Source organism: Aotus nancymaae, unplaced genomic scaffold (genome assembly GCF_030222135.1).
Source record: "Aotus nancymaae isolate 86718 unplaced genomic scaffold, 86718_ANA_hifiasm-v0.15.2.pri h1tg000064l_1, whole genome shotgun sequence".
NCBI classification, from domain to species: Eukaryota; Metazoa; Chordata; class Mammalia; order Primates; family Aotidae; genus Aotus; species Aotus nancymaae.
This window is the reverse complement of record NW_026988479.1, coordinates 17,942,313-17,960,179: the sequence shown is the minus strand read 5'-3', so window position 1 is coordinate 17,960,179 and position 17,867 is coordinate 17,942,313. Positions and strand designations below refer to the sequence as shown.

Here is a 17,867-nt window from a genome sequence, read left to right as displayed (position 1 = left end):
CACCAGAGCCCAAATGAGCAATAAATGTTGGTGTTTCTCCTTTTCTCTTTTTACATTTCCAGCCTTCCTCGAAGGCCTCTACAACAATCACCATTTTAAGAAAAAGTCTGGTCAGGTGCAGTGGCTCACACCTATAATCCCAGCATTTCAGGATGCTGAGGCGGGCACTTGAGGTCAAGAGTTCGAGATCAGCCTGGCCAACATGGTGAAACTCTGTCTCTACTAAAAATACAAAAATTAGCTGGGTATGGTGGTACGTGCCTGTAATCTCAGCTACTCGGGAGGCTGAAGCAGGCTAATTGCTTGAACCTGGGAGGCGGTGGTTGCAGTGAGCCGAGATCCTGCCACTGAACTCCAGCCTGAGCAACAGAGCAAGACTCTGTCTCAAAAAAAAAAAAGGAAAAAAAGAAAAAGTCTTATTCCTACTTCTCAAAGATCTACCACCCTAGAATCTACTTCACAGGAAATGCACCACAGGAGTAACTTGGTCTGCAAGCAAGATGGGCTCTCCTAACAGACACTAGCCTTCCATGGGACCCATTCCACATTCCTGAACTGTTTTCTTTCTTTCTATAACTCATGTAGTCATCTTTGTGGTCTGTACTTATTTGGGAGAGGGCTCTCTCTAATCTAAATGGCCTCCATTGTAATTCAGCCTGAGATAAGTTTAACTAAAACAAGGGCTGATTCACAGACCTTCTTACAACCTTGAGGTTGACTTTCTTGGTCAATAACTCAAATTGGGTGTCACTGTGGGAAACGTGGCATTTTGGTAACAATAGTGGAACCAAACAAAAAATAAATGCAACAAAAAAAGGACCATCTTAAGGATTTCTTGTTTGAACGAGGAATAGAAAAAGAAAGGAATAGAGTTGTTTACAAAAAAGAAAATGCAGCATTGATTCTACTTATCTTTCTTGCAAGCAAAACTTCTAGAACATATCCCAAAAAGTTTAAAAAAAAAAATTACACCACTAGTTTAACTGTTAATTGTAGCAATCACAAAAAGGAAACCACATACACTAATCAAAATGAAGTAAATACAATCAATTTTAATTCAACATGGAAACCCCATGGTGAGACTGAAGACATCCCTCAAATGCATGTGGCTTCCCTCTCTCTCTCTGCCTCCAGTTTTCTCCCTGTCCCACCTCTCCCTATTCACTCCTCCACTACACACACACACACACACACACCAACCCACAACTTACAGTTTGTTCTCTCTACAACTCATCTGTGAATGAAATAAGCTTATATTTTATCCTGGGCAAGATCAAAATGAAGGCAGACATCAGACAGGTGTACTTAGCAGTGAGACCTTCCAAAGTCCGCTTCAGCTCACAATTGGGCCCCAGGAGAGACAATGTGCCATTACTTTTCTGGGTATTAAGAACGAAACAACCTTGTCCAAATACTTATTCTCATGAAAAGACCAGTTCCACACTTTTCACTTATTGGCAGTAGGCCACAGGGCCCTTTGACAAATTAATAAACGCTATGAACTTTTCTCCTTAGCATGTCCATATTCCAACACCCTGTATGCCACTGCAGAGGGTTCACAGACATTACCCACTACGCCTCTGTCCATATTGATCCATGGATCCCACAGAAGCCAGGCTCACCAAATGAGTTGACTCATTCACATTCCAGCTACCTCCCTCCCACTCTGCCCCTCAAACTTGCCCTTTGTGTCTATTTCCTCTACTTTGATTCTATTCCTCCTTTGATTCTGATGAATAAACAGACAAAGTCAACTACATGGTAGTTGGAGTTTAGAATACTGTACTGAAAAGTCTTCAACCAAAGTAAAAATACTGATTGATACCTATCCAAGGAAACAGCCTGCCTTTTGGGTAAAATTGATCTGAACCTCCACATACTGATTATGATTCATTAATATTGGCCCTAACTAAAGAATAGCAAAAGGATAATACTCATGATGATTGGATTTTAGGGTCAGAGAGATGACAGTGGCAAAAATGAAGGCTTACTGGAACTGGTGAGTGATACAGCTCGGGTCCTGAGCCTGTTCATAGGAATATATTCATCACACGGCCTCTGAATCCTTTGCAACAAAGACTGGACAGCAGTACTTGGTACTATTCTCAGCACTCTCTCTGGAAATTAAACTATAAAACTTTGGCAGGACATTTCTGTGCTTGTTTAATGTACTTTTTTTTCTTTTCCTTTTTTTTTTTTTGAGACAGAGTCTCGCTCTTTCACCAGGCTGGAGTGAAGTGGTGCAATCTCGGCTCACTGCAACCTCCACCCCTTGGGTTCAAGCAATTCTCCTACCTCAGCCTCCCCAGTAGCTGGGATTACAGGCACCCGCCACCATACCTGGTTAATTTTTGTATTTTTAGTAGAGACGGGATTTCACCATATTGGCCAGGCTGGTCTCAAACTCCTGATCTCAGGTAATCTATCTGCCTAGGCCTCCCATAGTGCTAGGATTACAGGCATGAGCCACTACTCCCAACCTGTTTAATGTAGTCTTACCATATGAACATAAAATTAACAAAACTGGCCTGAATTTCAGAATCATGTTTCCCTCCAATTTTAAGTCCTACAATTCTTAAAGTATAATTATTTTTGGTTTCTTGCTTTATATCCCCTTCTAACTTCTGCTTCAATAAAGAAAAAATATATATTTTAATATTTAGGCTTCTTTGAATCATTATAGTTCAACTAACTAAAACTAGCTCAAGTGGCAGTCAGTGTAGGGTTAAGACAGTCATTATTGCTTACCAGACAATGATGTGATATATAAGCAGGCATATGTAATATCTAAGAGTCACTGGAATTCACTGTAATTGGACAGCTAACCTTTACTGAATGAATGTGAAACAATATGTTATCTTCTCAAATCTCATAAGTACTATCACCCTTCCCATAGTACAAATGGGTAAAGTGAGGCTCAGAGAAGTCAGATAAGTTGTTCCAGGCTCTATAGCAGAATCAGGATTCAAAGTCAGCCTGGTTGACTCCAAAGCCCATGCATTCAGCCCTTTCACTACTGCCAGTGGAGTGAACCAAAACAATGGGAATCCTCTTGCATACAGAGTGAAACCCATTTGCAGAAGCCTAAGGAATGACTACTGCCCATTTCTGTTGTACCTCATCACTGCAGGTGTGTGTATGCGTGCATACAGGTATACACGCACATTTTTAAGGTATATCTTTTTAACATTCTAGAAAAAAGCCGGTGGGGGGCTAAAGAAAGTACGTGAATCATCTCAGGAAATGGAAGACTGACTAAAATAAATTGTCATCTATCAATTCCTAGCTTCTTCAGCATGGCCACAGGGAGGCTGGAAGTCACACTTGATTTTACAACACGGCACATGGCAACACAACCACCAGGAACCAGAGCTCTGGGCACAATTATATATTTTTCATAAATTCAAATGGCAGGAAATTAAAATATATATTATATATAATAGACACAAGTATGTATAGGCATGTATACTCATATATATATTCACATATGCACACATGCATACCAATCCTAATTTTACTGCTGGTGCTAGAGACAGTATTACAAACTTCTCAACCAATTCCTGACCCTTGGGCTCTAATAAGCCTTCTGACTTGAGACTTTCTCTGGTATGGCATTTAGTATATGGTTTCTGACATATACTAAAAATTACTAAGAAATGGAGAAGGAATCCTGAACCACATGGAAATGAAGGTACTAAATTCAAAGCCTGTATCTTAAAATTTTGAGAAACATCCTCTTGGGTTCTCTCTTTTTTAAATCCATTCATTCAAAAAAAATTTTGTTTCAGACACAAGGTATCATTATGTTGCCCAGGCTGGAGTACGGTGGCCATTCACAGGTGCAATCACAGCACACTACAGCCTCAAATTCCTGGGCTCAGGCAATCCACCCCCCTCACCCTCCCGAGTAGTTGGGATTCCAGGCACACACCACTGCACCTAGTTTAACATAAATATTTATTCAACATGGATTCTCAATCAATATACTCAATGATCTTGGCCAGGGGTTGCTCCGGGTGCTAGGATTATGGTGAAGAACAAGAAAGTCAAGATCCTCACCCTCAAGGATTCAGAGTAGCCTAATAATGACCAAAACCCAAGACATTCGACAAATGAGCTTGAGTATAGCCTAGATAACAGAACACCATTTAACTCACTGCCTCCAAGTTAATTCAGTGAGTAATAGATGCTTATTATGTTTCACAGCATTCTACTAAGCACCCTAATAGATAATTTTAAGGATATAACAGATACGATCAATCCCTGCCCTCTGGGGGTTAACATCTCCCTGGCATGACAATGCATAGAGGGAAGAACTAGGCGGAGAAATTGCTGAAGAAGGGTATTGGTATTCATCCAAAATGTCTTGCATAGCCAACAATTACTGTAGGAGAAAGATGACATTCATCTCAGCAAACCAGTAATAAGAAGAGATTAAGTTAAAAAGTACTCCAGTATATCCCAATGCTAGGCAGCAGCACCACCATCCCTCCCTCCAAACAAACAAACAAAAAAATCCACATCAATTTACCCCAAGAATGTTGATGATTTCCTTAGTCTGGCTGAAATAAAGCTCTTTTTAGATTTACGTGAAAACAAACTAACTAGCAATGATTAATTGCAATAGGATATATTCCTAACTTGAGAGATCTCAGCTCAGTTTCTCCCTCCACCTCTCTCTCTCTCCTTTTTTTTTTTTTAATTTTAAAAATAAAGAGGTAGAAAGTGGGGAACCTTGCTTTTCTGGGCATTGGGTCAAGACCACACAGCGCGTGGGAGCGATGGCAGCTGGCTGGGGCTGGCTAGGGCCGCACTCCCTCTGCTCTTCCTTTGGCCATAACCACTAGACCACACGTTGCACTATTTTCCAAATAACCAAAAGGGAAGATTTTAAAAACCATACTAGAAAATAACTTTGTTTTTAGGATGTGTTTACTTGTTCTAGTAAAGGTCATGGGGCAGGATTTTGGGGAACACAACTAAAAAGAATGCAGTAAAACTGGCATCATAAGTTCTCTCAGTTTCATCACATTTGAGCCCAATTCAGCAAACCCAAAGATACATTTTCAAAAATGCTTATCTTGTTTCATACCTCACCACAAAGCAAACAACCCAATTTGCAGACATTCTAATACTCATAATGCCTCTAGGTCCTCCTGTCAACATATGTTTTTGTTGTTGTTTTTGGGGTTTTTTCGAGACGGAGTCTTACTCTGTCGCCCAGGCTGGAGTGCAGTGGTGGGATCTTGGCTCACTGCAACCTCTGCACCCTGAGTTCAGGCAATTTTCCTGCCTCAGCCTCCTAAGTAGCTGAGATTACAGGCACCTGCCACCTTGCCCAGCTAATTTTTCTTTTTTTTTTTTTAAGTAGAGATGGGATTTCACCATCTTAGCCAGACTGATCTTGAACTCCTGACCTCATGATCCACCTGCCTCAGCCTCCCAATGTGCTGGGATTACAGGCATGAGCCACCACACCCGGCCAACATGTTTTTTAAATATCATCTTTGATTTGATCACTAACAAATATTACTACTTTCGGGTTTGTAGAAAATAAGAAAAAGCTGTACAAATTGACATAAAAGCCAGTTTCATAATTCTTCAAATGAACAGTTACTCTTGTAAGATCTTTCTTTTGCAAACTGCCTTTCCCATAAAGGAACAGCAACAACAAAAAATGTTGAAGCTAATCCAACCATAATCTCCGCTCCCATGAATCACTGCCCAATATCTGAGAGAGGGCCAACTGTAACTGGTGCTGTTGCTAGAGGTGAGAGATCACACCTCAGAATGTCTAGTAAGATCATATTGGGGCCTCAAATGTCTTTAAACCAACAACTACAATACAGATAACAAACTGCATAAGGAAGACTATATGATGTGACTCGACAGGGTTAGAAGACACAATGTTCAAAAGAAATAAATGTATTATCAGGAAATCTACAAACCTGAAATTGAATACATGTCATAGAGGCTTTAGAAGATACAGAGAGAAAAACATAAGTGGTTTGATTATGGAAAGGTATGAGTTATCACCTCAATGAAGGGAGGATAGTGACAACAGTCCCCAAGCACACTCCAAGATGGGAACAGAGATAGATGCTGCCCTGATGTTCAACTATCTGGACATCAGCTGGTGGTGATGTTTCTTTAAAAAGCCGAGCCTCTAACTGTTCCAGGTTAAATGGGACTAAGGAGATGTGCCAACTAATTGCAATGTGTGAACATGGATAAGACACTGGACCAGAAAAACATATATATTAGTGAGATAACTGGCAAAATTTAAGATTTGTAAAACAGATAATAATATTGTATCAGTGTTAATTTCCAGGTCTGATAGTTGTACTGTGGTTATGTAAGACACTAACATTTAGGTTATCTGAGTGGAAAGTATTCTGTAATTCTTTGTAATATTTATGTAGCATTTTAATGTCAGAAATTATTTCAAAATAAAAAGTTTAAAGAAAAACTTTTAATGAGCTAATGCAAACACACATACACAACCAGAGCCTCTGATAAATTCTTCACTTGCCAAAATATCATCTTCCAGATGGAGGAAACAAAATAGAGAACTCTTATTTTGGCCTTGCCTTAATGCTGAATCAACAGAGCAACCAACTCGCGATAGAAACCTTCATCGTTGCAGCCTCCCTCACACCAGAGGATACTGGGCAGTAGTTAACCTAGCTCACAAAAATGGAGGACGGAACTTCCAGGAAATACACAATTGTGTGTAGTGTTAACAAATAGAACAGTGACTGCCCTTTAGAACAGATATAGAGAGTGACAGGCATCTTCCATCTCTTCTCTGAGATACAAGCACGGGTAGAAAGACTGAAAGAGCACACACATCAGCCAGGCAGAGACCCATCTCCATCAGGGAGCTTTTCTAAGCTGAGAACTCTTGCATTGGTTAAACATGGCAAATCCCATGGCTCCTTGAGATGGGGTGGGGTATTTTCTACTTGGGAGTTAGAAAGAACTTGGTAGCAGTGGGGGAAATCTAACAAGTTGCTGGCTGTTGTCAGAGAGATGCAGAAGATCCGTGGGTTCCCTGTCGGATGACACAGCCTGGTGAATGAGGACAGCCAAGGTGAGAGGTAAGGAGTACACATTTGGCTGCAATACTCTTTGTTACTCACTGTTCCAAATCTGAGCAGCAGGGATGGGCTGCTAGAAAAAGGATACACCAGCCAGGATAAAGTGGGAGAAACCTAATCAGTTAAGGAAAGAACACTAGAGAAAATTAAGTTTGTCCCTTGGGCTTTTGGAAGCAAAACTGAGTAAAGCAATGGGTATAATCCCAAGGCCAGAAACTCAAAAGAGGAATAATAATACTTTTTACATGGCATGAATCATGTGCCAGACGCGGTTCTTAGTACCTTATATACATTTTTGTATAAAAAAGGAGAAATACAAACAGCCAATAAACATGAGAAAAGATTTTCAATCTCATTAGTAATCTGAGAAATGCAAATGAAAACAAGATACAATTTTCCACTTTCAGTTAGACACACACACATATACATACACGTACAGACTCATCATATGTAGAACTGGCAAGGGTGTGGAGAAAATGGGCACCCTCCTAAGTGACTGGAAGGAGCACAATTTGGTGCTTTTTTGTGGGGATATCTATTGGCAATATCTACTGGAATATTAAATGTGCATACTGCCGGGCGCGGTGGCTCACGCCTGTAATCCCAGCACTTTGGGAGGCCAAGGCAGGTAGATCACGAGGTCAAGAGATCGAGACCATCCTGGTCAACATGGTGAAATCCCATCTCTACTAAAAATACAAAAAATTAGCTGGGCACAGTAGCGCGTGCCTGTAATCCCAGCTACTCAGGAGGCTGAGGCAGGAGAATTGCCTGAACCCAGGAGGCGGAGGTTGCGGTGAGCCGAGATCGCGCCATTGCACTCCAGCCTGGGTAACAAGAGCGAAACTCCATCTCAAAAAAAAAAAAAAATACGTGCATACCAACCAACCCAGCAACTCCACTTGATATGTATCTTAGAAAAATGTTGCAAATGATAAACAATAAAGTTCATCCAAGGATTTCCAAGCCATCATTGTTCATAATGATGCCATCCAAAGCTGAAAAGAACCTAAATGTCAAAGACTAAAGGTCTAATAATCTATTACTAAAGCTATTCTTATGTCAAAAATGCTACAGAACAGAAGGGTTTATTTCTAGATGTACATGTATAGGCGTAAACACACAGAAAAAGCTCTGGAGGGAATCACGCTACACTTTTAACTCTAGAGAAGTACTTCTCCCTTACAGTAGAGTTGAGGATAGGAGTCTACAAATCCAGGTATGACTTCATAATTGCAACTAATGCCAATGACAAAGAAAAAGTGAGAGACATCTAAAGAATAAATGAGACTCACAGGGACCCCCACCATTAGGATTTTTATTTAATAACAAAATTAACATGTGCTATGAAAAATTCAAACAATTAAGAAGTAAAGGTTCAAAGTCTCTCTCACAACTAACCCTATTCCCCAAAGGTTAAGCTAAAATAATATAGACAAAAATAATGGCAAAAGATTAAAGAAGTACATTTAATCTAAATTAAAATAAGAGGTGCTCAAGCCTATAAAGGTAGTGGTACAAAGATGAAATCAACGATAATCTGAGGCTTGCAGAAAACGCTAAAGACAATCCAAAGGGCTTTTGTGCCATATTTAGAACCAATAGTAAAGAAGTGAGCATCATGAACAGTGGATTTTTGAACATCTTTAAAGGTAGATGGGCAATATGGTCTAAATATGGGTGCCTTCCCCCCCAAAAATTCATGTGTTGAAAACCTAATCATTAATGTGATAGTACTACAAAGTAGGGTCTTAGGGGGTGATTAAGTCATGAGAGCAGAGGCCTCCTGGATGGGATGGGTGCCCTCATAAAAGAAGCTCCAGAGAGCGGCCCTGCTCCTTTTACTGTGTGAGGACACAGATAAAAGGCGCCATCTATGAATCAGAAAATAGGCCCTGACTAGACACCAAATCTGCTGGTGCCTTGATCTTGGATTTCCCAGCCTCCAAAACTGTAAGAAATAAACATGTATTTATATACTACCCAGTTTATGGTATTTTGTGATAGCAGCCTGAATGGATTAAGACAGTAGAGATCATCAGGAACCAGTCTCAGGTAAGAAATCATGCCAAACCAACCATACTTTAATATTCCTTAGGTTTATCTGACGATTTGACAAGTAATTAGTTACCACCTACTCTGTGCCAGACATTATGCACCAAAGCTACAAAGACAAAGAAAGAAACAAAAAACACACATTTCTACCACTTCAAGATCACAGTCCAGGCCAGGCGCAGTGGCTCACTCCTGTAATCCCAGCACTTTGGGAGGCCAACGCAGGTGGATCACTTGAGGCCAGGAGTTCGAGACCAGCCTGGCCAACACAACAAAACTCCATCTCTACTAAAAATACAAAAGAAGATTAGCCAAGTGTGGTGGCACATGCCTGTAATCCCAGCTACTCAGGAGGCTGAGGCAAGAGACCTGCTTGAACCTGGGAGGCGGAGGTTGCAGTGAGCTGAGATCCCACCACTGTACTCCAGCCTGGGTGACTGAGTGAGACTCTGTCTCCAAACAACAACAACAACAACAAACCCACCACGATCACAATCCAGCAAGCAGACAGATATCAAATAGTCACACTAATCACACTAATCAATGTATAATTCCTGGCTAAGAGCTTCATAGGAAGAGTCTCTTAAAATATCTTTGCAAAGAAATGAAGAAGTGGGGTCTAGAGAGAGGATACAGGGAGTCCATGAACTTAGAAAGCGGGAACAAAAAAACTTTTATTTTCATTAACTTCCAAATTTATTTTCCTTCAAATATAAATGCAGGCAATACACCGCAGTAGTAATAGGAGTACCTGTGACTTTGTCACCAGTAGAAATCCATGTAACATTACTGTACAGGCAGACAGCCCAAAATATCACTTACAGGAGTTATCGCATCTGTCCACACATCTTCTTATTTCATATGGTAATAAGGAAGCACTTATTTATTGTATCATAAATGTTTTTAATACTTTGATAACTATATTTGTATATAATTTTTCCTTTGTAACTATGTATGTTATTTTATACAGTTAAAAACATTATTCTGAGACAGTATCTAAAGGCTTTACTTGATTGCCAAATGTATCCATGGCACAAAAAAATTAATCACTGAGCTAAATTCTGGTACAAGTAGGTAGATACGTGTCAAGATGAACCATAAAATCAAAAAATTCAGGTTTAAGGTAATGAAAGCAACTCAGTTCCCTAAGAAACAATTTTGGTCATCCTCCACCCTTCCCTTTAGTTTTGACTCTAGTTATTCAACAAACACTTGCTGAATGCTTACTCTGCCAGCCACTGTGCAGGCAATGGGGAAAGTACAGCAAAAAAAAATAAATTTCTACTAATGTGACCCATCCTCATCTTAGTATCTTTACTGCCCATCAAAGTGATTGCTGGACAATCTAAATATATTTGCTCAATGTTGAAAGAAGAATCCCTAAGACCTGAGTAAGTGCCATCAACATATATAAGTCATAAAGTTCAAGCAAAAATTCTCTGGCTATCAAAATTTCCATTTCTTAGAAAATTTCATCAACTCTCTAACATAAAACAATTTTACCTGACTTCTTTCTCTTTTCTCCAACCTTGTAACTCAGGTTGGTTAATTAAATATTTCCTAATTTTCATGAGAAATTGGTCTTCTGAATAATCTAACCAAAGGGAACAAGAACATAAGTGAGTATTATTAAATTTAAGACCTCAGCACATTGATATGATATCATATGCACCTATTATGAAGTCCACCTAAATAAAAGCACTCACATGACACAAAAATGAAGCTTGCAACTGGCTTCTTGATCCAGTAAGAGGAGAAGACACACAAATAAAATAAAATGGGGGGTATAATGCAATTTTCTAGCCGCTGGGGGTGAGTGAGCATGGGAGACAGGGAAACAGAAACCACACTGGGGATTTCACTTTCAGACTCTTCACCCATTCATACTACGTGATATTAAAAAGAAGGTTCACGATATCACTGATCATTGGAGAAGCACAAATCAAAACTACAATGAGATACCATCTCATACCAGTCAGAATGGCTATTACTGAAAAGTCAAAAAATAACAGATGCTGGCAAGGTTGTAGAGAAAAGAAAACACATATACATTGCAGATGGGAGTGTAAATTAGGTTCAACCATTGTGGAAAGCAGTAATGCAATTTCTCAAAGAATTTAAAACGGAAGTACCATTTGACCTAGCAATCCCATTGGTATGTACCCAACAGAATGTAAATTCTTCTACCATAAAGACATACACATGTATATGTTCCCTGCAGCACTATTCACAATAGCAAAGACATGGAATCAACCTAAATGCCCATCAATAATAGGCTGGATAAAGAAAATGTGGTAAATATATACCATGGAATACTATGCAGCCATAAAAAGAACAAGAGCATGCCCCTTGTGGGAACATGGATGGAGCCAGAGGCCATTATCCTTACCAAACTAACAAAGGAACAGATAACCAAATACCGCATGTCCTCACTTTTAAGTGGGAGCTAAATGATGAGAATACATGGACACAAAGTGAGGAAAAACACACACTGGGGCCTACCTGAGAGTAGAGCATGGGAGGAGGGAGAGGATCAGGAAAAGTAATTTTTGGGTACTAAACTTAGTACCTGGGGGACAAAATAATCTGTACAACAAACCCCTGTGACACAAGTTTACCTAATAACAAACCTGCACATGCACCCCTGAACCTAAAAGTTAAAAATAAATAAATAAATAAAAAGAAAGCTAAGAAGGGAGTAAGGCCTGCATAGTCACACTAGAGCTTAGCAAGCACACCCCATACCTTCTTAACTATCCATACTCTTTCAATCACTTATTTTAACAACAAAAGAAAAATGTAAGCATCAGCAGCAGACTGGTGAGCTGAGGTTAGCATACAGCAGAATTATGAACTGCCAGGCTTGGGATGCATCACAGCAAAGAAGGCTAAAGATTACTTCATGTTGCTCTAGTCATATCCTGAAAGTTCACACTGACTGCTAAATGAAATCACACTTTCCATACTATTGAAAGTAGTCCCTGCCCTGCTCTCTGGTGAACTGGAACATAGTGACTTGAGCTGTTTAAGTGAATCAAGTAATTTAAAAACAGAGCTAGAAAGAGAACCCAGGTATTCCAATATTCACCTCCCTCTCCAAAAAGACAGTGGTAAGAACTAGCTTTAAATGATCACTTTGCCAGGCACAGGCATTTATATATATGTTGATCCTTACAAAACAATCTTATCAGGTAGGGACTATTACTATCACAATTTGCAGGTGAGGAAACCTGCTCAGAGAGACTGTCATTTTCCAATTTGAGAGTGCCATAACCATGGAGTAGGAATTAAACTTAGGCTGTGTGAGCCCACATTCTTAACCACTCTAACATTCTGCTTCTAATCCTGAGATCTCAGCATAATATAATCAATTTTACTTTTTCCTTTAAATACTTTTAACAGCTCACTCTTTCAGATATTAGATGCAGAGTATAAGATGCAATGCAATTGCCCATTTATTCCAGGAGTTCTTGAAGGACTAGGGAGTTAGAGCTTGGACACAGCAGAGAAAGGTGAGAGAAGACACATTTTGTTCAGTCCCAAAGTCCACAAAGATGAAAGCGGAAGGTATCTTTCAAATGGAGGTGAGCAGAAGGAAGCAACATTGTCTTTGACTAGAGGACTGGTTTTTCCTTAGCCTCTCCCTTCTTTCCCTTCTTCCATTGCAGTAGCCACAGCAGAGTAACTCTACTTAAAAAGTAAAGGTTGATATCATTCAACTATGACTTCCTAATAATTCAGCAGCAATTTTTTTTGTGTGTTGCAGCAAAAAAAATAGCAAAGAACTGAATGCTAAGAGACCTGAATTATCTATCCGAGATCAACCAATTATCAGCCTTTTTTAGGCAGTGTTCTCGCTTTCATAAATAAGGGTATGATACTGACTTATGTGCGGGTTTCTTCCTGCTCCACAGATACGAGATTGAGCCATAAGAAATTGCCAATATCTGGCTATTTTTGACCTACAAGAGTAGTGATTTCCTAATACACAGACTTACACACAATTGTTGATGCTACAGTACCTGTTTCTTACCTTCTTAACCTAATTCCACATAAATCTAGTACCTGCCAACCTTCAAAACTTGTGGCTGTCAAAAGAGATTCAAGTACCAGCTCAAAGTGGCGACATATTTAAAATTAAAGAATCCTTGAAATGTGAAAGACGACTAATACATCTAAAATAAAGAGGTGATATAAGCAGTTCCAGACAGACACCACTAATCACAGCTAAGGGGATATATGGAAACGCAGTTTTAAGAGGCAGATGCAAGTGCTGAAGCTCTGGATCACCCTATGAGTCCCACCAGCTTCCTGAGCCATCTTTTCCATAGTACAGGAATAATACATACTTCAGGTTGGGTGTGTTTATGTTGGCAATGATGATGGGCTGGTAGTGATTCTATTCTACTTGCTTTTAGCAAACATGCTTACCAGCAATATGCAACGAGAAAAGGAGAGATAACTTTAGTTATTGGAAACTTGCAAAAGAAAATTTGCTGTCTCTAAAATTTCCCTGAGCTGTGGTATTTATGGAGTTTGAACTAAGGTTTCCATGTCCAACTTAATATGAAAAGTCATCTGTTCCCAAGCCTCAGACAATGGCCACACAAGACTAAAACAAAAGCTTATGTAGTTGCAACAGTGACCCTATTGTTTCTCAACCCAGATTTAACAGAAAGTGAAAAAATCCAGCAGAATCATTTCAAAGCTCTCTCTGACTAGCTAACTTTGCTGTTTTTTAAAACCATAAATTCACAGGAAATAATAAAAACAGTGTCCTGTGAATCCCTTGCCCTAATTTCCCCGACAAGCCAATGATATTTCTTAAAACATAGCATCAAAACTAGAAAATTGTCATTGGCACAATATTGTTAACTAGACTATACACTTTGCTCAAACTTCATGAGTTTTGACATGCATTCACTTGTGTGTATGTAGGACTGTACAGAAGCATACACATACACTTTGTTATCGTTTCTCATAACTACTTTGATATGGTTTCATATAACTAACCACCAAGATCAAAATACAGAACTATTCCATCACCACTAAGGACTTCCTTGTGCTACCCCCTTTATACCTGCTTCCTACTTCCAATGGTCCTACGCTCTGGAAATCACTATTCCATTCTCCATTTCTAAAACTCACTCCAAAAATATTACAAAATTAAAGCATATATTATATATACTTTTTTGAGACTGGCCTTTTTCATTAACGCTCCTAAGATGTACCCAGTTGTTGTGTACCCATAGTTCATTTCTTTCCACTGCCAAACAGTATTCTATTGCATGGATATACCCGTTTGTTTAGCCACTTACCCATTAAAGAACATCTGTAGTATTTCCAGTTTCAAGCTATTATGAATAAAACTGCTACGAACATTTGTGTGTAGGTTTTTGTGTGAACAGAAGTTTTCATTTCTCTGGATTAAATGCCCCAGAGCAATTGCTGTGTCATAGAGTAACTGCGATATTTAGTTTTAGAAACTGCCAAGTGACTTTCCAGCATAGCTGTTTCACCTTACATTCCCACCAGCAATGTACAGATGATCCAGTTTCTCTGCATCATTGCCAGCATTCAGTATTTTCACTACTTTTAATTTTAGTCATTCTGGAAGGTGACAGTTCATAGTGGTTTTAGATTGCACTTCCCTAATGGCTAATGATATTGAACATCTTTTCCTGTGCTTATCTGCCATATCCTCTTTGGTAAAATGTTTCTTTGTGTCTTTTGCCATTTTTCTAATTGGACTGTTTCTCTTTAGCTGTTAAGTTTTGAGAGTGTTTTTTGTTTTGTTTTGTTTTGTTTTGTTTTGTTTAGATCCTAGATCTAAAAAGAACTAGATGTAAATAAGTCCCTTATCAGATATATGTTTTTGCAAATATTTTCTACCATTCTGTAGACTGCCTTTTCATCCTCTAAAGAGGGTCTTTCACACACAAAGCAAAGTTTTTAATTTTGATGAAGAAAACTTTATTTTTTGTTTTATGGGTTGTGTATGCTTTTGGCATTGCATCTAAAACTCTTCATCTAGCTCTGGATCCCACACATTCTTCTAAAAGTTTTAAAGTGTTACATTTTACGTTTAAATCTATTATCCACTCTGAATTAAGTTTTGTATAAGATATGAGGTTTAAGTGAAGGGTTTTTTTTTTTTTTAGCCTATGAATGTTTTAAAAAGCACCATTTCTTGAAAAAACTATCCTTCCTCCATTGAACTGCTTTTGCACCTCTGTCAAAAATCAATTGGGCATATTTGTGTGAGTCTATTTCTGGGTTCTTTATTCTGTCCCATTGATCTATGTGTCTATCCCTCCATCAATATCATAGTCCTGATTACTGTCACTAAAAAAGAAGTCTTAAAATAGGGTAGAGAGATTACTTCCAGTTCATTCTTCTTTTTTAAAAATCGTTATATCTATTTTGGTTTCTGTGCCTTTATATATAAATTTTAGAACAAGCTTGTCTGTATCTATAAGAAATCTTGCTGTGATTCTGATAGGAATCGCATTAAACCTACAATCAATTTGAGGAGGACTGACATCTTTCCTATGCTGATTCTTCCAATCCATTAATGTCTCTCCATTTATTTAGATCTTCTTTAGTTTCTTTCATCAGCAGTTTATAATTTTCAACATACAGGTCTTCTACATGTTTAATTAGATTTATATCTAGTCACTTCGATTTTGGGGAGAGTGACTAACAATGGTGTTATGCTTTTAACTTTGATCACTATATGATTATGGCTAATCTATAGAAATGTGATTGATTTTGTATATGTGTTTATGTTGTATCCTTTGACATTGCTGAACTCACCCACTAATTATAGAAGGGCTGTGTGTGTGTGTGTGTGTGTGTGTGTGTGTGTGTGTGTGTGTATGGGGGTGTGTGTATGGTGGGTGTGTGTATGGGGTGTGTGTGTGTGTGTATGGGGGTGTGTGTGTATGGGGGTGTGTGTGTACGGTGGGTGTGTGTGTATGGGAGGTGTGTGTCTGTGTGTGTGTGTGTATATTCCTTGGGATTTTCTACATAGACAATCGTGTCATCTGAAAGTGGGGGCAGTTTTATCCCTTTCTTTCTAATCTGTATGCCTGTTATATTACTTTATTGTCCTACTGCACTGGCCAGGACATCCAGTCCTCTGTTGAGTAAGAGTGGTGAGAGTGAACACCCTCATCTTGTTCCCAGTCTTAAGGGGAAAGCATTCAGTCTTTTACTCTAAGTACGATGTTAGTGGTAAACTTGGGGTTTTCACCTTTAGTCAAGTATCAAAAAGGAAGCTTTCCGAATATAAAGTTTAAAGAAACATACATCTGAGAATAAGTAGAAACTGTGTTGCTCCTCTTGACTAGTATCTACCTCCTTCCTTCATACAACAATGCTTTTTCTCTCAGAGAAAGACAACCTTCCCTCACCATGTATACAGCTCCAGTGCAATGGGCACGTGAGTAAGTTCTGGTCAATTCATCCATCCTGGCCTCTGGACCAAGTAGTTAGTCCAGTAAAATCCAAATAAGGAACTTTTTTTTGAATGATTACATAAAAGCTCTCTTTCTACTAGACTTACAGATCAGGGATCAACAAACTATGTATGGCTCATGACCCAAATCTGGCCAGCCATCTGTTTTTGTAAACAAAGTTTTACTGATACATGGCTATACCTATTCATTTACATGTTGTCCATGACATCTTTTTAGCTACAGCAGCAAAGTTAGTGCAACAACAACCACATGGCTCACAAAGCCTAAAACACTTACTATCTGGCCCATTACAGAAAAAGGTTACTGACCCCTGTTCTTAATAATAGGATGTAAGATTGAAACAAGTAGTAAGGAAGCATCTCACCATGCTATGAAAAGAACACGTTGGAAAATGAAGCCAATGCAAAAGAAGAAACCAACTCCAAATATTATGTAAGATCCCAGATTCAGATGGGTCACAGACTATTAGACTAGAGTATTTTTCATTACTAGAGTAACCCAATAAATCCAGCTTTTCCCCAAGTTCAAATTGGGTTACCTACATTTGAATTAAAATAATTCAAATTTACTACATAGATAAAATCCATAATGCTTACTGTAGGAAGAAAATTCTAATTTTTTCCTCCATTATATGTCCACCAACACCATAAAGACATTCAACATTTCTTTAGACTAGCGTATGATTATATATTAAAAACCATGATTTAAGCCTAAAACTAAATTTAATATTTAAAAATGAAATGTTGCAAAATCAACTGATTTGGGCTCATTTAGCTTTTCTTTGTTTTTCAACCAACCATCCTAAGGTATTAGTGAACAATGAAAGAACAAAAAAAAAATAGAAACTAAACAACTCCCCCAAAAAAACAAAAAACCACCAACACCAAATAATCCATCATAGAACAACTGAGATAGAAGTATAAAACAGAAGATAGTTGCCACTATTAACATCTCCCTGAAATAAGGCAACCACACTAACACCAACTAGACAAAGAGCTAGCTAGAGAAATCCAAAACTCCCAGGGGGACAGATTTAACTAATTAGGGAGATGGTGATTAAATCTGGAGCTGCTAATTGTCTATTGGGCATATATCTCTAGTAATGTCCCCCAGAGGCTTTCAGCAATGAGAGACAAAATTAAGCCTAGTATTACTGTCAATTACATAGACATCATTTGTCTATATTTATCTCTCTCTTTAGGAAACTAAAAAGCACACGGAAGTGTGGTTT

The 17,867-nt window shown here is 38.7% G+C and overlaps 1 protein-coding gene across 7 annotated transcripts in view; it reads right to left on the bottom strand.

Annotated features, from left to right (window-relative positions):
* Window positions 1-17,867, bottom strand: part of ARHGAP26 (Rho GTPase activating protein 26) — a 643,473-nt gene that overhangs the window by 269,454 nt on the left and 356,152 nt on the right. The gene's annotated exons all lie outside the window — the stretch shown is intronic.